The following is a 27,274-nucleotide window of genomic DNA, read 5'->3' on the forward strand; positions in this document are numbered from 1 at the left end:
GGGGGCAAAGGTGGAACAAAACACCAGGCTAGAAAGGCCGAGCCTTCCACCTTTTACCAAGTATATAGGTGCATTAAATTAAATAGCATTTAAGTATGGTGATATAACAAGGGACCCATGCTTTCACATGGAAGCAACTGCACCTGCAACTAGCAACACTATCAACAGGGTTAAGCAAGCAGTAACATAGCCAATCAGTGGTTTGCTAGGTTGAACAGGTTGAAGGTTTTCATGGCATTGTTGAGAGGCTGATGTTTAACATGTGGTAGGCAACGAGACATAATCGATAGAAGCGATCAAACTAGCATGGCAATGATAGTAATGGTATCTAGGGAAATGATCATCTTGCCTGAGATCCCGCTTGGAAGAAGGATGCCTCCGTGAAGCAGACGAATCGACGTAGTCGACCGGGTCCTCACAATCCGTCACGCTGCGGAACTCTATCGAGACGAAGCAAACCGGAAACACAAATCAACACACGGAATTAACCACACGATGCACAACACAAATGATGCATGAGCAGCTGAATACATGCAAGTCACGGCATGACAATTCACACAAACAGACACTACACATTAAGTGAAGTTCAATATGCAACGAGTTGCATATTGACGAAACTCCACGTTAATTATTCAGTTCTATCCCGATTAGTTACACGACAATATTAAATGTGGTTAAACATGGCAGGAGGTGAAGCATAATTAATCTACCTATCTAGGCATTTTAAATGAGGTCGGAAATGACATATAGCATCTCCGAAACGACCTCACATGTTAATTTACAATTCTGTCCAGATCTGAACTAACACATTTAATTAGTTGTAAAACAGCAGAACAAATAGGTTCATGTGATTCTATGCGTCAAGGCAAGCAATTTACACATAAAGAACATATCCAACGGAGCTACGGTTTAAAAGATACAAGCACCGCAAGATATGATGGCATGAATGCAAAATGTGTGCAACGACGGTCACGAGCACTTCAAAACTTACAACCAGCAAGAGAAAATGAAACTATACGAGATCCTAAGCAAGTTTCATATAGGACACGATCAAATCGGAGATACGGTTCAAAAACTACGAGCAAAACAAGAAAACACTACAATTTGCCAAAATCAGCCACATAGCATTTTCTACGCCCCATAACTACGGCTACACAACTCCGATATGCTCAAGCAAGGCATGGCACAGAAGAGGGCAAGAAGCACTACTACAAACAACTAACAACAACTAGCATGGCAGCAAGGAGCACTAGGAAAAGAAGACACAAAATGGCATCTCACACACTATTTCAGACTTAGTGAAAATCACACCTCATGAAAGTGCAGTTTTCGATCTGAAGCTATATTGACAGCAGCAAAACCTATAGCTACATGACTCCAAATGGCATGAAAATTTACAACATGCTAGAGAAACACAAGGGGTACAACTAACTCCATTGGACCAACCTCAAAAGAGCTACAGATCTAACAGATTCCAGACTTAGAAATATTTCAGCTCCTCTAAAACGACACTATTTCTAGCAACTTGAGAGCAATCAAACCACACCTAAACATGCATTTCTATTGCAACTAAAAATACCAGGGACTAGTCTAAACACCCAAGAACAACTCCCTAGTTGACAACTTAATCAAACGGAGCATGTAATAAATCCTACGAATTAAACAAAAGGGCATCACGGCAAAATATCGCTCGAACCAACTTGCTCTAATGCTAAAACTAATTGCACTACCCCGGAAACATATAAAATATGTGGGGTTGCAACACAAAATATAGCCACTCATAAATGCGAGATAAATTGCCTATATACGGGAAAATAAACTAGAGGCAATTCCCTATACGCAAAAATACAAATGACCGCTCTAAAATACATGGATTAATGGTCCCTAAAACATGGACATTTAATCTACGGTATACGGGCAATCCGGACACGCACTAGAAAATAACTACGGAACGGATCCTATTGAAACAGCACGCAAAACGATGCATTTGGCACGTTAAACTACGTCAAATAATTATGCAAGTTGCACCAACGTATTCTAAGCGCGAAACTACACAAAAACCATATATTGCACGTCTCCATCCGACACACAGTTAAAAAGTTACGGGCAAATTAATATTTAGCTATTTTTCTGAAAATCCCAATTCACAGAAAAAAAACCTAAAAATTCTACGGGCCGAATCTAAACTGATTGGGCCTACAGCGGCATGGGCACTACCTAACTAATAAGCGCAGGGGCAAGGGATAGCTCACCTCGGGGTCCTCTTGGGCCGGCCTGTAGAGGAGGAGGCGGCCTCGAGGTGGGCCACCGATCTGGGCTGGCGCTGGCGCTGGAGGAGGCCTACTGGAGCGGCGAGCTGGGCCGGCCTGGCTCTGGCGTACAGCAGGCGAGGCGGTTCCCCGTCGGGATCCTCCCGAGCGGGAACCAGAGGCGGCGCGGCGAGGCTCCGGCAGGCGGCCGGGGACGGAGGCAGGCGGGGAAGGCGGATCCGGCAGCAGCGATCGCGGCTCCGTCCCGATCCGGTGGCGGCGGAACTCCAGCCGGCCGGCGGCGAGAGGCGGCGGCGCTAGGGTGAAGATACCCATGGCGACCGGCCCCTTGGTGGCGAGAGACAAGGTGCAGGGGGCTCGTGATGCCGGCGGCACACCGAGGAGGAGCGGGGGCGGCCGGCTCGGGTCCTCCGGCGAACTTCCGGCAAGCAGCGCGACGTCCGGCGAGGGCTCCGGCGACCTCCGACTAGGGCTCTCGGGGCAGGGAGAGAAAGAGCTCGGCGCAGGGAGGAGAACGAGGGCGGCGGCGGCCGGATGGGCCTGCCCGGGCCCGATCTGGGCTCGGCGGGCCCGCGGCGGCTGGTGGGTGGTGGGAGGAGAGAGAGGAAGGATTAGGGTTTCGGGGCACGGTTTTCGAGGAGAGAGAGAGGGGATGTCTAAAAATATGGTGGAGGGGGTATTTATAGAGAAAAGAGGGGCTCGGTTAACCGGAATCGCGTTCCGGATCCAACCGTGCGGTCGGATTCGGACGATTCCGCACGCAGGAATGGGTACGTGGCCGTGTAGGGTGGTTTATCGGAGACGAGAGGGAGAACGGGCGGCGCAGCAACGAATTTTTAAAACACCGACAGACGTCCGACGGTAGACCGAATACGGTGCCGCTACGGTCGACCGTTCGGGTACCAGACGAACTCCGATCGCGACGAAATTCGACAGGCGGCCTCGCTATAACTAATTACGACAGCATGCCAAGTTTCACCCCGATCAGAGAAAGTTTAACACCACTTTAAAAACAGGGTTTCGTCGGTGCCACGGGCGCGTGCGTGTGCGGTCGGGCTCAGAATGGACAACGAAGCGAACCGGCAACTAACAACGGATGCAAGTTTTGAAAACGGGCGGCAACGGAGATGCCGATGCAATGCAGATGATATGCATGATGCGATGATGATGCGACAAAAGAAAATAGACACACGACGAAAACGGAAAGAGAGGGGAATCTTCTGGAACGTTGGCATCAGGCTGTCACATTTGTGCTCGAAATGGGTCGCCCCGGACACAAAACGGACAGGATGGGTCCGGGCCATCTCGCGCTGGGCTGACCGGTTTTTCCCTTTTACCCGAAATGGATGGGGCCGGACAGGATGGGGTCGCGCGGTGGAGTTGGCCTTACACCATCTCTAGCATGTCCCGCATAAAGTCAATTCGTAAAAATTATTTATAGTTCGTGAAAAAATGATTTTGCGGGTCGGTGCGGGCACGGACAGAGTCACACCATGCAAAACGGACTCGTAAAAAAGGATATTCATAGAAGATGTTTTTTACGGGTCGGCAATGCGGGTTTTGCTCGGACGCCGCCGCATCGACCCGCAAACCAAAAAATCTCCTAGTAAGCGAATTTGACAATGATTCCAACAAATGAGTTGAATTTAAACAATAAAACATAGTTCGCGCGCAAAATGAAACCATAGTTTTAAAATACAAACGCAAAAGGACTTCATGCATCCTTGTTGCTCTTCACTCCGCATCATCGAGGTCATCGCCGTGCTCAAATCCGTCGCCTCCCTCGAATCCATCGCCGGCACTTGTTCCAACACTGGTTCGTTCCATTGCAGATAAGAATAATGGGGTAGTCAATCATCAACTAGTCCATTTGTTTAATGATTGGATTAATAAATGGGCTTTTATGGAGATTAACATTGCTAATAGGTGTTAAACTTGGGGTGACAACCAGGAGAATCCTATCTTTGCGACCATTGACCGTGTCCTGGTTTCTACCTCTTGCGATGGTCATTTCCTTCTGTCAGTGTTGACAGCTCTGCCCAGAGTGGGAAGTGATCATACCTCGCTCATCCTTGATACTTGGGCTCGGAGGGTTACCTCCCCTAGGATGTTTAGGTTTGAAAAATGGTGGCTTGATGTGACATCCTTGACTTTTGCAACAGTAATTATTGTAATTAAGCTACACTGATCACCGGCTAATGGTGCCACGTCATCGAATTCCCATCTCAGACCCGCGTTGATTCGAGTATGTCCGGATCCAAAAATTTGAAAACAAAATAAAAGTATTTCATAAATTCATGTTAAATATCAAAAGAATATATATATATAAAGAAAGTATTAAAAAAATCATAGTGATAAAAGGAAGTATAAAAAAATATTTAAAAAGAAAAATCAAATAGTAAAATAAATAATGAAAGAAAGAAAAGAAATGAAATGAAATGAAAAACAAAGAAAAAAAAATTAAACTCCCCCTTGGCCCAACTGGGCCTCAAGGCCCAGCCGGCCTCCCCAACCCCTCTCAAACCCTAGCGCCCCCCCCTCGCGAGGGAGCCCCTGCCTCGCTCCCTCCCCTCCCCTTAGACGCCGTCACTCCCCACGCTCCCCCTCTCGGTCCCCCTTCTCCCCCCACGATAGACCCCCCCACCAAGACCCCCACGACAGAACCGCCCCACCTCCCCACGATCCCTCTCTCTCCCGTAACTCCCTCTCCCACCCCCGGGCTCTCCCCAGTCCCACCCGAGCCCCTCTCCCACCTTGAGCACCAACACCCCCCCCCCCCGTCGGCCTCCTCCTCCCGCCGGCGAACCCCCCCCCCACGGCCTCCTCCTCCCGCCGGCGAGCCCCCCCTCCCCACTCACCTCGCCTCCACCGCCGGCCTCCCTCTCCTCTCCCCACTCGGCCCCCACCAGATCTGGCCGGACCACCTCGCCGGCCTACACCCCATCCCGGCGACCACCACCCCTCTCGGCCCCAACCCCGCCCCCGTCGGCCTTCCTCCCGCTCGGTCCAGGAGGGACCGGGCAGGGAGACATCTTCGCCTCGCCGGATCCGGCCGGCTCCCCCTCGCCGGCACGACCGACCGTCCTCACCGGCATCACCACCACCGAGTCATCACCGCCGTCAACCCCGCCTTTCCCGTGAACTCCGGCTTCACCGGGCCGTCACATCAACGCCGGTGAGCCCTTTTACGGGCTCCTCCCACCCTCTCCTTCCGTTTTTCGTCCCGGTTCCGTTCCGGCAAACGGGACCCCGATCCGTCGACGGTAGTGACCGGTAGGAGGGATTGAAGTTTATGTTCTTCTATGTTGAAGGAGTTAGCAAAGAGACTCTGTGTTATATTTGTTAACAAAGAGAGGGAGATGAGAGTTTTGATAGAAAGAAAAAGAAATATGTGTATTGCATATGTATGTATCCGTATGTATGTATGTATATGGAATTGAGTATCTATATGTGTTAAGATGTGTGTATAAAAAAACGTGGTATACGGTCTCTGTGTGTGCGTTTAGTGATTGTGATGCTCACTCTCTCTATGACATGCGGGGCCCGCCCCCTGAAAATGAAATTAGAAACAATTTTCTTATATATTAAATAAATAAATAAATAGATATATTAATTAATTAAGTAATTCCTTTAATTAAGGAGTCTGTTAATTAAGGTAATTGAAATATTCTAAACAGTATGACATGTGGGTCCCATCCCACTAATTAATCTTGATTAATAGTAATTTAGTTAAATAAAAACTTGTGCCCATGACGTTCGAGACCCGCTGGTCAGTTGACCAGTCAACTGCTGATGTCAGCATGACATCGCGATGATGTCCTAATAGGATTTTATTAAAATATTCAAATCTGTTTTTAATTCCTAATTATTGAATACAACTTTAAAAATTAATATTAAATAATCCGTAAGTCAGATCGAAATAATTTCAACATGAAAGTTGATCAGCAAAACGAGACGAACCCGGATATACGGCCCGTTCGTTTGTCACGCGTCCCTAGCATAGCAAACTTCGAACTTTTCCATCGTTTCGAGTATAACCGGTAGTAGCCCGAGACCGGGAAAATATCGTCAGATAATCTTCCGACCCGTCTATGACGGATGTTGCTGCGTTAGCTCATGTCTAGCATGCATCTTGCCATGTCATGCTTTGTGTTGCATCGGTGCTATTATTTATTGTTTCTTCCCCCTCTTCTTACCGGTAGACCCCGAGACTGACGCTGCTGCCGGGTACATCTACGACCCTGCCGATCAGTCCCTTGCCGCAAAGCAGCAAGGCAAGCAAACTTCCCTTGATCATTCCTATATCGCCTATGTCTTTCTTCCTACTGCTTGCATTAGTATTTTGCTACTGTTGTAGTTAGCTCCTATATCTGATGCATAGCCTATTTTTGATGAACTGCTACTTTCAGTCCTGTACTTTAAATATGCTTAGTATAGGTGGAGCAGTCATCCCCTCTGACCCCGTAGTTCAGTTGCCCCGCTTGTTTTTCAATCTCGATCTTTGATCGACGAGCCAGGCCCGACACAACACATTCACCCCCTTCGTTGTACGACGCTACAGAGATACTATCGGGTACCGAGGGTGACACCTCGCTAAGTACTCCTGATGATATCTTTGTAGTATAGCTAGTCGGTCGTGGTTATCGAGGGTGATTCCTCTTTCACCATTCCCGATGACGCCCCTGTCGTGCAACCCCTCAAGTGTGGGACCCCCGAGGGTGATTCCTCTAAGCCACCTTGACGGGTACATCGTTCGGAATCCAACGAGGGTGATACCTCGGATTCCCCCCGATGTTACGACCACACAGTTACTCGACCATGTTACTGGGATCATTGGTGATTAGTTGTAAGACGGGTGATTCCCGTGAGATTGTGTTGGTGGCCTAATTAAAATGCTAATGGATTTGGGTATTTGATCTGGGTTGGTCGGAGACCTTTTCGCACTAACCGGCTACGCGGGAAGAATTATGGGTACTCGGCATCGCGGTATCAGCCGAAGCTTTTCAGATGCCAGCATTGTAGCGGCGTGCGCCCGAGTGGTCCCGAGATGCATCGCGCTTGTGATTAAGGGATGCTAGGACTGACGTCGGCCGCCCACGCCACGTGCAGGAGCGTGAAGGGGAACTGGGCCCACGAACCCTTTGTGCTTAGGAGTTAGTCCGGCGGGCTGGCCTCTCTGATTAGTCTTAGGTGGGGCTGCGACGTGTCGATATTCCGAGGCCGGGAGGACCCAGAAAAGTATGTCCGGCCAGAGTGTTATCGAGCGTGACGGGACATGTGGTGCACCCCTGCAGGGATGAAAATTAACTATTCGGATAGCCGTGTCCACGGTTACAGGACGACTTGGAGTTGTGCCCCGATCTTTTAAAACTACAATTGTTACTTAACTGGAATTAGTTTGCCTCGGGATTGCTTCCTCGCACGGAGTCGAGGGAGGATCTTTAGGCGCGACCTCACTTTAATACTGCTGCAACAATATGACTATTAATGTTTTACCCGTGTTCTACTCTCGTCTATTGCTGCAAGACCCTGAAGATGCTAGCCTTCGATAGGACTAGGCCTTTCTCTCTCTATTCTCGCATTGCTGCAGTCAGTCCATGTATAACCCCCCTTCTTTGATACTGATGCATAATTAGAATAGTTCTGATGTAAGACTTGCGAGTACTTTGGATGAGTACTCACCGCTGCTTTGCTCCCCCCTTGTCCTCTTGATCCGTTTGCTGCGACCAGATGATGGAGCCCAGGAGATGTAGGTCCCCGCCACCGACGACTGCTACCCCGACGGTGCCTACTACTACGTGGAGGCCGCTGATGATCAGGAGTAGTTAGGAGGTTCCCAGGCAGGAAGCCTCGCCTCGTTCGATCGTTGTATCTTTTGTGCTAGCCTTCTCTAAGGCACCCCATGTTTTATGTCTGTACTCAGATATTTGTTGCTTCCGCTGACTCGTGTGTTTATCGAGCTTTCGTATTCTAGCCCTCGAGGCCCCTGGCTTGTAATATGAAGCTGATGTTATTTTATTTGTGTCTAGAGTTGTGTTGTGATATCTTCCCGTGAGTCCTTGGGTTTGATCGTACGCATTTGCGTGTATGATTAGCGTACGATTAAATCGAGGGCGTCACAAGTTGGTATCAGAGCCAACTGCGTGTAGGTAGCCCCCTTTCCAACTCCTTGGCCGAAGTTGAGTCTAGTGTTTGAAAAACTTTACTAATACTGATGTTGCGGCTTACGGGCCCACATCTCTATTGGGTGGTATTAGTATCTTTTACTCCTTTCCTATACTCTCGGCTCTACTCTCTCTTCTCTTTCGGGTCAAAGATTTTACTAACTCTAACATTAGGTTCTCGAATCACATCGACCCGGAGCGCTGGACTATCTACTCTTTTTCTCCTGAATATGTATTACACACACTGTCATTGACATCCACAATCTTATTTTCAGATGCATCCCGCAAGACAGCACGTGCGCCTGACACAGGCCACCGAGACGACTGGGTTCCCGTCCATTTTGGTCGATCTCCTGACCAGGATGGGATATCGCTGGTACCCCGAGTACAATGTGTTCGAGGATTTCCGCGAGTACAACCAGTACCAGTACCAGGCTGAGGTTCGCATCTTCGACCAGAGGGGCGGCGAGACCCTCGAGCGCCACGTGTTCTGTGGTATTGGAGTGTCGGTCGAGATGGCCGTCCATGATGCGGCCTACATCGCCATCACCCGTCTCCGTGGAGCATACCCTCACCTGGAGGAGAGCCCTTTCAGATACATCCCGCGTGCTCCTGCTGGGGATGAGACTAGGTCTGACCTCACTGCCTACGCTTCTGACGTTCGAGAGCGCAGCGACCGTTCCTATGTCGCTGTCTGCGCCCCCTACGTGACGCGTCGCTACGACGCGCGGGTTCTGGTGCAGTACACTGAGGCAATGGATCGTGTTTTCCGAGCTCTGACTGTGGAGCTGTATGCTACGCGCGCTCGTCTTTACGACGTGTTGACAGAGCTGCAGCCATCACACTGTCCGAGGGTTCCACCTATGCGCATCCGCGAGCCGAGCAGGACAGAGCTACCATCAGCTCTCGAGTGGACTGATGTTGGGGGTAGAACCCCTGCACTTGGACCTCAGCTGCTCGACTCGATGCGGTACCCTCACCAGAGTCACAACGGGACACACGGTCCTGTCCCTACCTTCTATCACCGCCAGCTACCAGGATTCGATCGTCCTCTCCGACGTTGATGTAGCCTTATCGCTACATCTCGTTGTGGTACTCTTCCACCGCGTGCCTGCGCGCCGCCTAGTGAGTCCAGGGTATCGTCTAATGCGTCCGGGCTATCGCCAAATTTTGAGTTTGTAATCGTTAGTCTGCAATCGAACTTATGTATGGGTCTGTATGTCGAACTCAACTACTATGGAGTATCTATCGCATTTCCCTTTCATTATGCTTGATTACTTCATGAATGCGTGCGATGCCTTTCAATTACTTTAATGCTAAACTACCCCTGCTAAATATTTAACAGGATGGTTAGACCAGCTGGCCGCCCACGTGCCCGTGCCAACGATGCACCACCCCCGCCTCCTGAGTATATGGCGGGGATGATCCAACAGTTTGAGCTGAACCGCCAGTTTATGCAAGGGCTCATGGATCAGTTCCAAAGGCCGAACATGAACCAACCACAAGGCGTGACACTGCAAGACTTCTGCCGTCTCAACCCTGCGGTTTACCGCAGCTCAACTCAGCCTCTTGATGCTAATGACTGGCTCCGTGACATTTCTTATGAGCTGGAGTCTGCCAATGTGCCCCTGGCGAGCTATGTCAACTTTGCCGCCTACTTTCTGAAGGGTCCCGCTGCTCAATGGTGGGACATCCACAGGCGCTCTCAGCCCAATGGAACTATCATCACTTGGGCAGAGTTCAAGGCTGCTTTCCGTGCTCGATACATCCCCAGGGAATCATGGACCGGAAGAAGCGTGAGTTCCGCAACTTGGTCCAGGGCGACAAGACTGTGGATGCTTATCAGCGGGAATTTCTGGAATTATCTCGCTATGCTGAATAAGACATTGCGACTGATGCACGCAGGCAGGAGAAGTTCCGTGAAGGCCTCCACCCTGATATCAAGCTGACACTCCTCGTTCAGGACTATGCTGATTTCGCCACCCTGGTGAACAAGGCTATTCAGGTTGAGACTGGTATGCAGGAATACAAAGATAGCAGCAAGCGCACCCGTGACATGGGCTCATCTTCGGGCTCATCTGCACAGAAGCGGAAGATCTAGATTCCCAACAACATGTACCATGCACCTGCTCCTACTCCGAGGTCGTCCTATGCTGCACCTCGCCTGCCTCCTCCACCACCTAGGCAGCCGAGGCTTCCAGCTCCACCGCCTCGAGTTCCTCCTTCCCGTCCTGAGGACGGGCTGTGCTTCAAGTGTGGCCATCCAGGTCACCGTGCTAGAGACTGCAGGCAGAATCCGAATCAGCTGACACTTCCCGCAACTGGCAGTGGCAACAACCAGAACCGCAACTTCAACGCTAAGCCTGCTTATGTTCGTGGTCAGGCCAACAACATTGATATGGGTCAAGCTCAAGACCAGCCTGCTACCGTGATGGGTACACTTCTCGTTAACTCAGTACCTGCTTCTGTATTGTTTGATACAGGAGCATCGCATTCCTTTATGTCGGAAAATTTTGCATACATGCATGACATTAGGAGCGAAGAGATGAACATCCCGATAGTGGTAAACACCCCTGGGGGCGAATGCCGAACCTCTGTGGTTTGCCCCCATGTTCCAGTTGAAATTGAAGGATTAGAATTCCTTGCCAACCCCATCCTACTAAAGTCATCCAACATTGATCTCATATTGGGGATGGACTGGTTGAAAGCTCATACGGCATCGATCGTTTGTGCCACCAAGACCGTCCACCTCCTACACCCTTCAGATGAAGTAATAAGCTACCATGCGCATCTCGTCCGTAACGCTGAGGCACGGCTGTATGCTTTGAATGCATTAAATGTGTCGCCTCTTGAAGAGATTGAAAACATACCAATGGTCCGAGAATTTCAAGATGTCTTTCCAGAAGAACTCCCCGGGATTCCCCCTGCTCGAGCTGTCGAGTTTGTCATTGACTTGGTACCCGGTACCACTCCTATTGCCAAGCGTCCTTATAAAATGCCACCACATGAACTCCTTGAACTTAAGCAAGAAATTGACAACTCGCTCCGTCTGGGTTTCATCCGTCCGAGTTCCTCTGCTTGGGGAGCACCTTCTCTCTTTGTTAAGAAGAAGGATGGGACAAATCGATTGGTTCAAGACTATCGTCCTATCAACCAGGCCACTATTCAGAACAAATATCCTCTCCCTCGGATAAATGATTTGTATGATCAACTTGCTGGTTCCACCATTTTCTCCAAAATCGACTTGAGATTGGGATACCACCAGATCCGTGTTCGCAAGGAGGATATTCCAAAGACCGCCTTTGTTACTCGATATGGATCATACGAGTACACCGTCATGTCCTTCGGCTTAACCAATGCACCGGCAACCTTCTCTCGACTGATGAATTATATATTCATGGACTACCTCGACAAATTTGTCGTGGTATATCTAGATGATATTCTGGTATTTTCGAAGAACAAAGAAGAGCATGCTGAGCATCTTCGTCTTGTACTGGATAAGCTTCGGGAGCATAAACTCTATGCAAAGTATTCCAAATGTGAGTTCTGGCTAGACGAAGTGACTTACCTTGGTCATGTGATTTCCAAGGATGGTATTGCGGTCAACCCCGAACGAATTCAAGCTATTCTTGACTGGACTCCCCCGAAGAATGTCAAGCAAGTCAGAAGTTTTCTCGGACTTGCCAGCTATTGCCGTTGATTCGTCGAGAACTTCTCCAAGATTGCGAAGCCCTTAACCAACCTGCTTCACAAAGGTGTTAAGTATGAATGGACTGATAAATGCCAGGAAAGTTTCCAGGCACTCAAGGACAAACTGACGTCCGCTCCAGTACTTGCTCCTCCAGATACGAAAAGGGATTTCGTCATATACTGTGATGCTTCTCGTCAAGGAATAGGTTGTGTCCTAATGCAGGAACGCAAGGTGATATCTTATGCTTCACGTCAACTGCGTGCTCATGAAGAGAACTACCCAGTTCATGATCTCGAGCTTGCCGCAGTCATTCATGCATTGAAGGAATGGCGACAATACCTTGTCGGTAATCGCTGTGAAATCTACACCGACCATCAAAGTCTGAAGTACTTGTTCACTCAACCGGAGCTGAACCTGCGTCAACAAAGATGGATGGAGCGTATAGCAGATTTTGACTGTAGTATATCATATACCCCTAGCAAGGCTAACGTAATGGCTGATGCCTTAAGTCGCAAGTCATACTGCAACCACCTCCAGGTTCATCAGGTTCACGATCGTCTGCAAGAGGAATTCCGTAAGCTGAACCTCCACATTGTTCCTCAGGGTTACCTTGTTTCCCCTCCTGAAGAGTGTCAAAAGATGAACCTTCGTGTTGTTAATCAGGGTTCCCTCAGTAACCTAGTTGTCGAACCAGATCTTGTGAGCTCCATAAAGAACCTGCAATACTTTGACGATGATGTCGACAGGATTAAGAGCTATATTGCGAAGGGTAAACCCTCCTTTTTCACTGTTGATGAAGGTGGCGCCTTGTATTTCAAGGATCGCCTATTCGTCCCAAATAAGAAGGAAAATCTCAGGATGACTCGGAAGGTGATGGAAGAAGCTCATGACACACCATTGTCTATTCACCCGGGTAGTACCAAGATGTACCAAGACATCCGGCAAAGATTCTGGTGGCCCAATATGAAACAAGACATTGCACGCTATGTGGCAGAATGTGATATATGTCGGCGTATCAAGGCAGAACACCAAAAGCCTGCTGGAACTCTGCAGCCTATCTCTATTCCTGAGTGGAAATGGGACCGTGTTGAAATGTACTTTGTCACTGGTTTTCCTAGATCTCAGAAAGGTAATGATGCTATTCTTGTCGTCATTGATCGACTGTCCAAAGTTGCACATTTCCTCGCCGTCAAGGAAACGATTAATGCTAGTCAACTGGCAGATCTTTATATGTCAAGATTTGTTTCACTTCACGGTATTCCGTTGGTAATCAGTTCGGACCGTGGTAGCTTGTTCACTTCAAAATTCTGGGAAAGTTTTCAGAAGGCTATGGGGACTCATCTGTCCTTCAGCACTGCATTTCATCCTCAATCCCAGGGACAAGTTGAACGAGTCAACCAAATTCTCGAGGACATGCTTCGAGCTTGTGTCATTTCTTTCGGTAAGAAATGGGAGGAATCTCTCCCGTATGCCGAGTTCTCTTACAACAATAGCTATCAAGCTAGTATGAAGATGGCCCCTTTTGAAGTATTGTATGGGCGAAGGTGTCGAACTCCTCTGAATTGGTCAGAAACTGGGGAACGATCACTCTTCGGTCCGGATATTATTCAACATGCCGAAGATCAAGTCCGCATTATTCATGAGAATCTGAAGGCTGCTCAGTCTCGTCAGAAGAGTCAGTATGACCGTCATCATCAAGATATGGTCTATCAACCTGGCGAAAAGGCTTATCTTCGTGTCACACCAATGAGAGGTGCACACTGTTTCGGAATCAAGGGCAAGTTAGCTCCTCGTTATATTGGTCCTTTCACTGTTCTCGAAAGGCGTGGAAGAGTGGCTTACCAATTGGAACTGCCGGCGAACCTTTCTCAGGTCCACGATGTCTTCCATGTTTCTCAGCTCCGTCGCTGCTTCAAGGACCCTATTCGAGCAGTGGATCACGATATGCTTGAGCTACAACAAGACCTCTCTTATAAAGAGCATCCGGTCCGCATTCTCGACCAAGCTGAACGTAAGACTCGTCGCAAGGTCACCAAGTTCCTTAAGGTGCAGTGGTCAAATCATTCTGAAGATGAAGCCACTTGGGAACGCGAGGATCATCTTCGTGATGAATACCCCGAGCTTTTTCCTTCTACCTCTTAATTCTTGGGACGAGAATTCTTGTTAGTAGGGGAGAATTATGACATCCTCGACTTTTGCAACAGTAATTATTGTAATTAAGCTACAGTGATCACCCGCTAATGGTGCCACGTCATCGAATTCCCATCTCAGACCCGCGTTGATTCGAGTATGTCCGGATCCAAAAATTTGAAAACAAAAGAAAAGTATTTTATAAATTCATGTTAAATATCAAAAGAATATATATATATATATATATAAAGAAAGTATTAAAAAATCATAGTGATAAAAGGAAGTATAAAAAAAATATTTAAAAAGAAAAATCAAATAGTAAAATAAATAATGAAAGAAAGAAAAGAAAAGAAATTAAAAACAAAGAAAAAAAATTAAACTCCCCCCTTGGCCCAACTAGGCCTCAAGGCCCAGCCGGCCTCCCCAACCCCTCTCAAACCCTAGGCCCCCCCCCCGGCGAGGGAGCCCCTGCCTCGCTCCCTCCCCTCCCCTTAGCCGCCGCCACTCCCCACGCTCCCCCTCTCGGTCCCCCTTCTCCCCCCCACGACAGACCCCCCCACCGAGACCCCCACGACAGAACCGCCCCACCTCCCCACGATCCCTCTCTCTCCCGTAACTCCCTCTCCCACCCCCGGGCTCTCCCCAGTCCCACCCGAGCCCCTCTCCCACCTCGAGCACCAGCCCCCCCCCCCCAGTCGGCCTCCTCCTCCCGCCGGCGAGCCCCCCCACGGCCTCCTCCTCCCGCCGGCGAGCCCCCCCTCCCCACTCACCTCGCCTCCACCGCCGGCCTCCCTCTCCTCTCCCCACTCGGCCCCCCACCAGATCTGGCCGGACCACCTCGCCGGCCTACACCCCCATCCCGGCGACCACCACCCCTCTCGGCCCCAACCCCGCCCCCGTCGGCCTTCCTCCCGCTCGGTCCAGGAGGGACCGGGCAGGGAGACATCTTCGCCTCGCCGGATCCGGCCGGCTCCCCCTCGCCGGCACGACCGACCGTCCTCACCGGCATCACCACCACCGAGTCATCACCGCCGTCAACCCCACCTTTCCCGCGAACTCCGGCTTCACCGGGCCGTCACATCAACGCCGGTGAGCCCTTTTACGGGCTCCTCCCACCCTCTCCTTCCGTTTTTCGTCCCGGTTCCGTTCCGGCAAACGGGACCCCGATCCGTCGACGGTAGTGACCGGTAGGAGGGATTGAAGTTTATGTTCTTCTATGTTGAAGGAGTTAGCAAAGAGACTGTGTGTTATATTTGTTAACAGAGAGAGGGAGATGAGAGTTTTGATAGAAAGAAAAAGAAATATATGTATTGCGTATGTATGTATCCGTATGTATGTATGTATGTATATGGAATTGAGTATCTATATGTGTTAAGATGTGTGTATAAAAAAACGTGGTATACGGTCTGTGTGTGTGCGTTTAGTGATTGTGATGCTCAGTGTCTCTATGACATGCGGGGCCGCCCCCCTGAAAATGAAATAAAAAATAATAATTAAAAACAATTTTCTTATATATTAAATAAATAAATAAATAGATATATTAATTAATTAATTAAGTAAGTAAGTAATTCCTTTAATTAAGGAGTCTGTTAATTAAGGTAATTGAAATATTCTAAACAGTATGACATGTGGGTCCCATCCCACTAATTAATCTTGATTAATAGTAATTTAGTTAAATAAAAACTTGTGCCCATGACGTTCCGGACCCGCTGGTCAGTTGACCAGTCAACTGCTGATGTCAGCATGACATCGCGATGATGTCCTAATAGGATTTTATTAAAATATTCAAATCTGTTTTTAATTCCTAATTATTGAATAAAACTTTAAAAATTAATATTAAATAATCCGTAACTCAGATCGAAATAATTTCAACATGAAAGTTGATCAACAAAATGAGACGAACCCGGATACACGGCCCGTTCGTCTCTCACGCGTCCCTAGCATAGCAAACTTGGAACTTTTCCATCGTTTCCAGTATAACCGGTAGTAGCCCGAGACCGGGAAAATATCGTCAGATATTCTTCCGACCCGTCTATGACGGATGTTGCTGCGTTAGCTCATGTCTAGCATGCATCTTGCCATGTCATGCTTTGTGTTGCATCGGTGCGATTATTTATTGTTTCTTCCCCCTCTTCTTACCGGTAGACCCCGAGACTGACGCTGCTGCCGGGTACATCTACGACCCTGCCGATCAGTCCCTTGCCGCAGAGCAGCAAGGCAAGCAAACTCCCCTTGATCATTCCTATATCGCCTATGTCTTTCTTCCTACTGCTTGCATTAGTATTTTGCTACTGTTGTAGTTAGCTCCTATATCTGATGCATAGCCTATTTTTGATGAACTTCTACTTTCAGTCCTGTACTTTAAATATGCTTAGTATAGGTGGAGCAGTCATCCCCTCTGACCCCGTAGTTCAGTTGCCCCGCTTGTTTTTCAATCTCGATCTCTGATCGACGAGCCAGGCCCGACACAGCACATTCACCCCCTTCGTTGTCCGAGCTACAGAGATACTATCGGGTACCGAGGGTTACACCTCGCTAAGTACTCCTGATGATATCTTTGTAGTATAGCTAGTCGGTCGTGGTTATCGAGGGTGATTCCTCTTTCACCATTCCCGATGACGCCCCTGTCGTGCAACCCCTCAAGTGTGGGACCCCCGAGGGTGATTCCTCTAAGCCACCTTGACGGGTACATCGTTCGGAATCCAACGAGGGTGATACCTCGGATTCCCCCCGATGTTACGACCACACAGTTATTCGACCATGTTACTGGGATCATTGGTGATTAGTTGTAAGACGGGTGGATTCCCGTGAGATTGTGTTGGTGGCCTAATTAAAATGCTAATGGATTTGGGTATTTGATCTGGGTTGGTCGGAGACCTTTTCGCACTAACCGGCTACGCGGGAAGAATTATGGGTACTCGGCGTCGCGGTATCAGCCGAAGCTTTTCAGATGCCAGCATTGTAGCGGCGTGCGCCCGAGTGGTCCCGAGATGCATCGCGCTTGTGATTAAGGGATGCTAGGACTGACGTCGGCCGCCCACGCCACGTGCAGGAGCGTGAAGGGGAACTGGGCCCATGAACCCTTTGTGCTTAGGAGTTAGACCGGCGGGCTGGCCTCTCTGATTAGTCTTAGGTGGGGCTGCGACGTGTCGATATTCCGAGGCCGGGAGGACCCAGAAAAGTATGTCCGGCCAGAGTGTTATCGAGCGTGACGGGACATGTGGTGCACCCCTGCAGGGATGAAAATTAACTATTCGGATAGCCGTGTCCACGGTTACAGGACGACTTGGAGTTGTGCCCCGATCTTTTAAAACTACAATTGTTACTTAACTGGAATTAGTTTGCCTCGGGATTGCTTCCTCGCACGGAGTCGAGGGAGGATCTTTAGGCGCGACCTCACTTTAATACTGCTGCAACAATATGACTATTAATGTTTTACCCGTGTTCTACTCTCGTCTATTGCTGCAAGACCCTGAAGATGCTAGCCTTCGATAGGACTAGGCCTTTCTCTCTCTATTCTCGCATTGCTGCAGTCAGTCCATGTATAACCCCCCTTCTTTGATACTGATGCATAATTAGAATAGTTCTGATGTAAGACTTGCGAGTACTTTGGATGAGTACTCACCGCTGCTTTGCTCCCCCCTTGTCCTCTTGATCCGTTTGCTGCGACCAGATGATGGAGCCCAGGAGATGGAGGTCCCCGCCACGACGACTGCTACCCCGACGGTGCCTACTACTACGTGGAGGCCGCTGATGATCAGGAGTAGTTAGGAGGTTCCCAGGCAGGAGGCCTCGCCTCGTTCGATCGTTGCATCTTTTGTGCTAGTCTTCTCTAAGGCACCCCATGTTTTATGTATGTACTTAGATATTTGTTGCTTCCGCTGACTCGTGTGTTTATCGAGCTTTCGTATTCTAGCCCTCGAGGCCCCTGGCTTGTAATATGAAGCTAATGTTATTTTATTTGTGTCTAGTGTTGTGTTGTGATATCTTCCCGTGAGTCCTTGGGTTTGATCGTACGCATTTGCATGTATGATTAGCGTACGATTAAATCGAGGGCGTCACACTTGACCAACCTGGCTTTAAAGACTTGGTGGTTAGAACTTGGAATGCCTCAATCTGAAGGGATAATGACATGGATAGATGGATGAACAAAACTAAACTCCTTCGAAAAAAACATTAAAGGCTGGAATATTAATCTAGAAGCTAGTCTTAAGAAAAAGAAGACACAGCTTATTGTAGTGCCCCAAGTGTAAACCTTCCCTATTTGGTACCTATTTGATGTGGGTCCCCCATGCCTATGCTATGAGAGAGATCAATGTCATGATCTCATGTGATGTCCCTTATTGCTTCCTTCTCTTGCATGCATGCATAACATATCATTTCATGCCCATGTCTTGTGATGTTGCATTGTGGTCTTATGCTTCCTTGTGTTGTGATCTTGTGAATTCATGTGTGATGCTCTTGAGATGTTGGGGTGAGTAGAAGTGATGTGGTGGTTGTTTACTTCAAGCCCTTCTCTAATTCAAAGACCCTTTTCTCTCTTTTAATCTCGAGTTCAAATTTCACTTGCTCCTAAGCAGATTTAAAAATGTCTTTTATTTAGGGGATATTGAGGGTGTTAAGTTGTGCAAGTTTGGTGATTTTAAAAGTGTTTTAAACAGGTGCAATAAATACAAAACAGAGTCGTCTAATTCTGCTTTGTGAAATATTACTTGCTCCTAAAAATCTTGTTGTTGTTTTATTTAAATAGATCATATTTTTCTATGACCAAGGGGTATTTTCTTTTGATTTTATCCCCACTAGTTTGTTTTGTTTATTTCTTTTCCTTCTGGCCTTTCTTTAAATAGAAAAGCCACAAGGTTTCTTTTCTTCTTAAGTGGCGCCAGTGGGCTTCCTCTCTCTCACAGGCCGGCCCATCTCTCTCCCTCCCCGCGCGGTGAGGCCCGTGCACTTTCGTTCTCCTTCAAACGCCGTCTTGTTTCCTCGCCTTTCCGTCAGCATTGCAGTAGAGAGGAGCAGACGCCGTGAGGGCGCCAACGTCGAGGCCCCCCTTTATATTCGTTGGCGTCCGTGCCTCCCCCCTCCTCCTAGGGTTCCTCCTCTCCCCAGTTCGCCGCCGCCACCTCTCTTCCTTCCCTTTCTCTCTTCTCCCGTCGGCAGGTGAGTCCCAGGAGGTTCAGACCGAGAGAATCAGCAGGTCGTCGCCGTCGATCATCGTCCACATCGTCGACTAGCGTCGGCGGCCATGTCCAGGGGCTCGGGGTTGGTGCCCGCACCCCATTTTTTTGCCCTCGGTGAGGTAGAGGAGCTTCCTCACCGACGGCTAGAAGCTCGTCTTCGCCGCGAACCCGAAGCCCCCCCCCCGTTCTGCCTCGGTTCTGCAGCAGGATCCCTCCAGCGCCTTCTTCCTCTCCGGCAGGGCCCTCCTCCTCCGATCGGATTCCCCCTTCCTTCCCAAGGTGAGGTTGCACCTCCCCTTCCTTCTCCTCCTCGGTTCCGTCTAGATCCGCCGTGTGGCGTCGCCAGCGTCTCTGTCTGTGGCAGATCGGTAGCAGGAGTTGCGAGTCGTGTTGCCGCTATTGTAGATGAGCTGGGCGTAGAGAAGCAGTATCGTGTGTGGCGTAGTAGCGTTCCTTCCTGCGCAGCGTCATCCTCAACAGTAGAGCCTCGGGGCACAGCAGCAACAGTAGTTCTGCCGTCGATCTCTGTCGCCGGTGTGCGCGTGTTCTGCAGAGCAGAGACAGGCAGAGCTAGTTGTTCTTATTTCGGTCCCCTTCTCTGTCAGATGTCGTATCGTAGCGTGGTGGTTCTGCTCGCTGTGTGCTAGTTGGGGGTGCTGGGTTTGATCCCCCTCGGCACCCTTTTTATTTCTTGATTTGCTCCTGCACAGTAGCAGCAGGGAACAAGTTACCCTGCTTGCTTCCCCTTCTCTGTTGATCAGATAGCAGTAGCGTAGTGGCTTGTGCTGTTGTGGTGCACCAGGGGCACTGGGGTTCGAATCCCACGGTCGTCCCATTTATTTTTTCCTTCTTTCTAATTTTTTCCCTTTGCCATTGTTTGCTATACTTTGTGCCTAATTCAATAGGTAACAAAGTGGCATTTTATTTTCCTTTTGCCTGCTAGAGAAGTGGCAGATTGTGTGTGTGTATGTGTATTCATGGGTGTGTGGCATGGTAGTGTGTTGAGATGATGTGTGGTGAATCTAGCACAAGTGAGGGTGGTGCTTCCCCTTGTAGATGATGTATGTGTAGGTGGCATGTTTTGTTCTTGCTTATGTTGCTAGATAGGTGGCAGATTGTGTGTGTGTGTGTGTTCCACACACATGTAGGGTGCTAGTGTATGTATGTATGTGTGCGTATGTGTCCTATGCATGTGTTAGTATTCTTTGCTTTGATAGTATGTGTAGGTGGTTTGGTTGCTACTAGATGTTATGCATATGAGTAGGTGTGTGTGTGTTGAGATGATGTGTGTGTAGGTAGTGCACACACATGTGTGGTTCCTAGTAAGTGCATGTAAGTGATGCTTCCATATTATTTGCATAGTAGCTTTTCCCTCATATTGTTCTTGGGTTCATGTGCTTGTGATGAGGATTGTGGTGATGATATGTGTGTGGTGAAAACAGCCCCATTTGCAACTTGTGCACCTCCTCATGTTAAATATGAGAGAGGGCATGATGTGTGTGTGGGGGGGGGTATAGCGAGAGAAGTGTTGGTGTTGTTGATGTGCATGACACCAACATGGGGTCCACACCCTCATGTCCATATTGTATTTGTGCACATGAGCATAGCTATGTGATAGCTGTTCTAGTGAGAGTTGCATGAATTGTTGCACGATTCACTATGTTGGATTCTATGTAGTTTTTCCTTCCTAGTTTGAGCTCACTTGCTCCAAGCAAGTGCATATGTTTTATATATGGTTTTCGGGTAGAAAGGTCCCAGGAATCCATTGGTGAAATCATTTTTTCCATTGGAACATTTTCTGGAGATGACATATTTTCATTTTCTTCTATGTTTAGAGCTTGGTTCCGTAAGTTGTGATGTGCTCTTGTATTTGTTTCTTGGTTGTGGTAGTAGAGGGTGACCCCCTATACCACATGTTGGTTTCAATTCATGATTTGGAATCGATGTGTGCAAGTTGTGCCCATCCAAAGTAGGCATGGGGCTGAAATTCCAGATTAGTGAAAACCTGAGATTTTCACTAAGTCAGAGAATTTGTTTATATTTTCTTCCCATGTTGATGAGATTGTGTTGGTCATTGTGTTGTGATCTAGACTTAGCTTTCGACTAGGAATTTTGACCTGATATGTTTGGCTAGCTCCCTGTAACATTTCATTTCATTTGGATCCCTGTAGCTATTGTTTAGGCTGCTGTAAAAATGCTTCAGAGCATATACAGAAAGTGAGAATCTGGAATTTTCACTAAGTCCCTGAAAACTGATGTTTTTGGGCAAGTTTGCAGCCTTGTAACTTTTTGTGTTTAATTCCTTTTTGTGTGATTCTTGCTTGTGCTGGTAGTATTCTTGGCTAGCTACAGCCACATATATTATTTGTCATAGTTGGGTGGCTGTAGGTACTTTGCATGTAGCTCGCAAAGTGCTATGATGCAGTTTATGGCAGATTGTGTGGTTTTGTCATTTTGATGTTTGTGAGTGCTTAGTTGATGTTGTGGTGTTCTTATTTGCTCCACCCCATCCATGATGGGTTGTTTTATGTCTTGGTAACCTGGGAATACCAGATTTGTGCCATTTGAGTGTGTGTGGTGATGATTTTGACACGTATGGCTTCATATCTTGTTTTGTTGATTCCCGTTGATCCGTAGCTCCGATTGTATTGTTCTTTATATGGTTTTGCATCGTTTTCATGAGACGCATCTGATCATGTCATTCTCATGCATTTCAAAATAGGTTAGCATGCAGTTCTGTCCAGGAACTTGTTTTAACTCCTTAAGCTTGTGTTAGTGATAGAAATAGTGATGCATGCTCATTTTCATCTCATGCATCATGTGATTTTTTCATCTTGAGGTGTTGTTGTTCATTGGATGTTATTCTTATGTTGGGTAGCACCGGGATCGGAGAACGAATACGTGGAGTCAGGAGAGAACGTGCAGGACGATCAAGAACCATTCCAAGCTGAGGATATCACATGCAAGATGATATGACCTTGATTCCATCTCTAGACTTGTTATGCTAGTTTATGTTTCCTCGTCAAATGCTCGCTGCCTACCACTGAATTAAATTGCCTCCTGATATGCCATGAAATGAAACACTTATCCCTTCCTAGTAAAACTTGAATGGCTAAGTAGGCTTTGCTCAGCTACTAATGTTAGCGTTGCTAGATGCACGTGCTTTGTCTCATGTGACAACATGAGCTTGATATCATTATCTAAATTATGTTATTTAATTAATTCACCTATATACTTGGTAAATAACGGAAGGCCTAGCCTTTTGCCGGGTGCTTTGTTCCGTTATTGCCGCCATAGTTACCGGCTACCGGTGTTTGATTCCTTATTGATCGCTCCTAACACGTTCGGGGTTGTTATGGGGACCCGCTCGATAAATCGTGTAGTGTTAAGACTTGTCCAGCAGGACCCAACATTGGTTTTAATTTGCTAATCACTTAATAATAATCTGCATAGGGAATAGCTACCCCGAGGAATTTAATCAACAACCCGGGATAGTGCTCCTCATGAGTGTTGGTCCACCCACCTAGCAGTCGGCAAGACCACCCCAAGGAAACTTGAGGTTTGGTCCTTGTCCACTTTGCATAGACGGTGTTGTCCTGAGACTGAGATACGCACCTCTTATCGGGGTCGTCGACACACCGGGAGGTCTTGCTAGTCTTGTCTTACCTTAGCGATATATCTTGCGTATAGGAATCCCAGTGAAGCTTTGGTTCTCCCCATAGTTGAGGTTTTCCTCTAAGGAATCCGACGAGATCACGAGATTCGTGATAGAGGATTACTTTGCGGCCCGTGTACGTTTTTGATGGACTAGTTGGAGCACCCCTACAGGGTTTAATCTTTCGGAAAGCCATGCCCGCGGTTATGTGGCATCTTGATCGTTACAAGTTGGTAATCAGAGCCTTACGACCATAGGATCCTTTGCGTTTTCGTACTTGGCCGAGTCGAGTCTAGAAAAATGTTTTGAGTCTTAGTTATATCGGAGAGTAGGATTCTTTTTTCTCCTCTTCCATGCTCTTGTAAGGTTCCGGACTTAGGAAATCTTTAATTCTACTCCTCTTCTCACTCAAAAAAAATTTAGGATCACGCGGGTATTTGTGAAATCTATATGATTTCGATGTGACGGAGTCCTGTCTTGGTGCCTCCTGTCTGCTTTGAGTTTCTTCCAGGGAGTTGAGCTCCAGGGGATTCTTGTGCACATCGCCATCATTCAGATTTCTGAGTATCTAAGAACGAAGGATGTTCGTAATTGCTTCAATACTGGTAGTGGCGAGATAACCCCGATGTCCCCAGTACTGGTGCAGATTGTTCGGGAGTACAGCCATACTTCGTATCATTGTGATCACGAGGGTCTGTTGTAGATGAAGGTCCGAGATGCTGGTTGTGTGTTGACGGATGTGATACAGGTGACGGGTTAGTTTAGGAGTTGTGTGATATACTCCTTGTATCCGTGTACCAGATTGCATGACCAGTTATTTCGGGAATTCATAGGTGGGATATCAAGTAGTATCTTATAGGACTATCTTCCTACAGATGCTGATTGAGGTTGGGGAAATCTCGATCATATGTTTGTTCCGAGCAGTTCTAGCTCATACTCGTTTGCAGTGGTCTTAATCGGAATTTTGTCATCCGTCACTTTGAGGAAGCATTCTTACTATTTTGTTCGAGTGCAATTGCTTATTCCTGTTCAGATATTCCTATCTTCTGATTCAGCAATATCTTCAATTATCCCGTGGACTAATATGATGTCCGTCTTCAGGATGGCTCCACCGACTCGTCAGAACCCAGGGCGTGAGGATATGCCGCCTTCACCTCCTCCTTCGGAGAACCCTCCGCCGCCGCCGCCTCCTCCTGCAGAGGCCTGGCAAGCGGTGATGGCTGCTACCAATGCAAACACCCAGATGCTGATTCAGTTGCTGCAAGAGAGAGCCAACCAACAGCAAGGCAATTTTCAGCATGGTGGAAATCAGTTTGCGAGTCTGAGTTAGTTCCTGTCGAACCAGCCAAAGACGTTCACTTCATGCGACCAGCCATTTGATACAGAAGATTGGATCCGGGATATGAACAAGCATTTCGAGTGTAGCAATGTGCGTCCGGAGGATTATGTCAAGTTTGCAACATTTCAGTTGAAGGGGCAGGCTTCTATATGGTGGCAGCAGCTGAAGGACTCCAGAGGCGCCAGGGTGATTTCTTGGGATGAGTTCTGTCGTGACTTCAGGTCCCACTACATCCCTTCCAGCTTTGTGGAGGAGATGCGTGAGAAGTTCAGGCGTTTGAAGCGGGGTGGCAATTCTGTGTACAAGTACAACGTTGAGTTTAACGAGCTGGCCCGTTACGCGCTGCAGGATATCCCGGATCAGAAGAGCAAGATTTATCAGTTTAGAGGTGGCTTGAAAGAAGATTCGCAGTTAGCTCTTGCCTTGCACGATCCTAAGGAGTTCGACAAGTTCTACAACCTACCTCTCAGAGCAGAGGTAGCCTTGCTCAGGGTGGAGAATTCTAAGAAGCGCTTCAGAGATTCCAGCTCTTCCTCGACTCAGGTGGTTCAGAAGCAACAGAAGTTTTGGGTATCTCCTCCTCCTCCTCGACACTCGCAGCAGCTTAAGCACTCAGGTGGTCGTGGTTCTTCCCACCCACCCAACCCTGTCTTCCAACAGAGATACCCGCATCAGAAGCAAGGGCCTCCTCAGACTCAGTACCGGCAGCCAGCAGATGTTACTTGTCACAAGTGTGGGCAGAAGGGTCACTATGCCAACAAGTGTACTTCTCAACTCCGACTGCCGCCTCCTCCTCCAGGCAAACCTCCAAGCAATGCTCTTGTCAAGTTCAACCCCAGATCAGCTCGAGTCAACATGGTGAACGCAGCTGATGCAGACAACTCCTCTGATGTGATCATGGGTAACCTCCTCGTCAATGATATTCCTGCTAAAGTGCTATTTTGATTCTGGTGCATCGCATTCATTTATCTCAAGGCCATTCTCATTTAACCATGGGTTCCCTACTCGTGATTTGCCTAAGCCTCTTTCAATTGTGTCTCCTGGCAAGTTCATGAATTCTCACATGATGGTTTCGGATGTTTCTGTCAAGATGGGCGCTTATGCTTTTCTGGCATCTCCTATTGTCTTGGGCAATTCCGACATCGACTTGATTCTTGGTATGGACTGGCTGGCCATGAACAAGGCGTCAATTGATTGTGAATCCAAAGAAGTGAAGCTTACCCACTCTTCGGAGGATGTGATTATATTCGCGGCGCGTGATGATACAATCCGTCTGTTCTCTTTGAATGAAAAGAGTGAGATCAATCCTATTGAGCAAGTCCCAGTGGTCTGCGAATATGAAGATGTGTTTCCTGAAGAGCTGCCAGGCATGCCTCCACACAAAGAAGTTGAGTTTGTCATTGAGCTTGAGCCAGGCACAGAGGCAGTGTGCAAACGGCCGTACAAGCTGGGTCCAGAAGAATTGAAGGAACTTAAGAGACAACTTGATGAGCAGGAGCGTTTGGGTTTGATCAGACCGAGCTCGTCTCCGTGGGGCTGTGGTGTTCTGTTTGTCAAGAAGAAGGATGGCACGGACCGGCTGTGTGTCGATTACCGTCCATTGAATAAGAAGACAATCAGGAAAAAATATCAACTTCCGAACATAACTGAGTTGTTCGAACAGTTGAAAGGTGCTAAGGTCTTCTCCAAGCTTGATCTCAGAATGGGCTATCATCAAATTCACATTTGCGAGGAAGATATTCCGAAGACTGCCTTCAGGACTAGTTTTGGCTCGTATGAGTATACGGTCATGTCTTTTGGTCTGGCAAATGCTCCTCCAACATTCTGTCGATTGATGAACTATATTTTCTCTCCGTTCAAGAATGACTTTGTCTTCCTCTATCTCGACGACATTCTGGTCTTTTCTGAAACTGAGGAAGAACATGAAGAACATCTCAGGTTGGTGCTTGATAAGATGAGAGAGTACAAGCTGTATGCCAAGTTTTCCAAGTGCGAGTTCTGGCTGAAAGAACTGGTGTATCTTGGGCACATTATCTCTGCCGAGGGCATTAAAGTTGATCCGTCCAAAGTTCAGGCCATTGTTGAATGGGAGCCTCCGCAGAATGTGAAGCAGCTTCGAAGCTTTCTCGGACTTGCTGGATATTGTAGAAGGTTCGGTGAGAACTTCTCCAAGATCGCCAAGCCGCTCTCAAGTCTTCTTCATAAGGGTGTTAAGTATGCTTGGTCTCCAGAGTGTCAACTGGCCTTCGATACACTCAAAGAGAAGCTTACCTCCACTCCAGTCTTGGTCCCTCCGGATGATTCTAAGCCGTACCAGGTCTTTTGCGACGCTTCTCTCCAGGGTCTTGGTGCAGTCCTGTTGCAAGATAAGAAGGTGGTTGCTTACACCTCCAGGCAGTTGAAGCCAGCGGAGAAGAACTATCCTGTGCATGATCTTGAGTTAGCAGCTGTGGTACATGCTCTGATGACTTGGAGACACCTCTTGCTGGAACGTAAGGTTGAAGTTTCCACCGATCACAAGAGTCTCAAGTACATCTTCACTCAGCCTAACTTGAATCTTCGGCAAACACGTTGGGTAGAAATGCTCCAGGATTTTAATACGAGTGTTGAGTACACGCCAGGCAAAGCTAATGTCGTGGCGGATGCTTTGAGCAGGAAGGCATATTGCAACAGTCTGATTCTGCAACCTCTCCAGCCTGATCTTTGTGAGTCTTTCAGGAAGCTCAACCTTCAGCTAGTACCTCAGGGATTTCTTGCAAACCTTCAGATCTCTCCTACCTTGGAAGATCAGGTCCGAGCAGCACAGCTTCTTGACGCTATGGTGAAGAAGGTCAAGATTGGCGTG

The sequence above is a fragment of the Hordeum vulgare genome, chromosome 4H, assembly GCF_904849725.1.
Source record: "Hordeum vulgare subsp. vulgare chromosome 4H, MorexV3_pseudomolecules_assembly, whole genome shotgun sequence".
NCBI lineage: Eukaryota > Viridiplantae > Streptophyta > Magnoliopsida > Poales > Poaceae > Hordeum > Hordeum vulgare.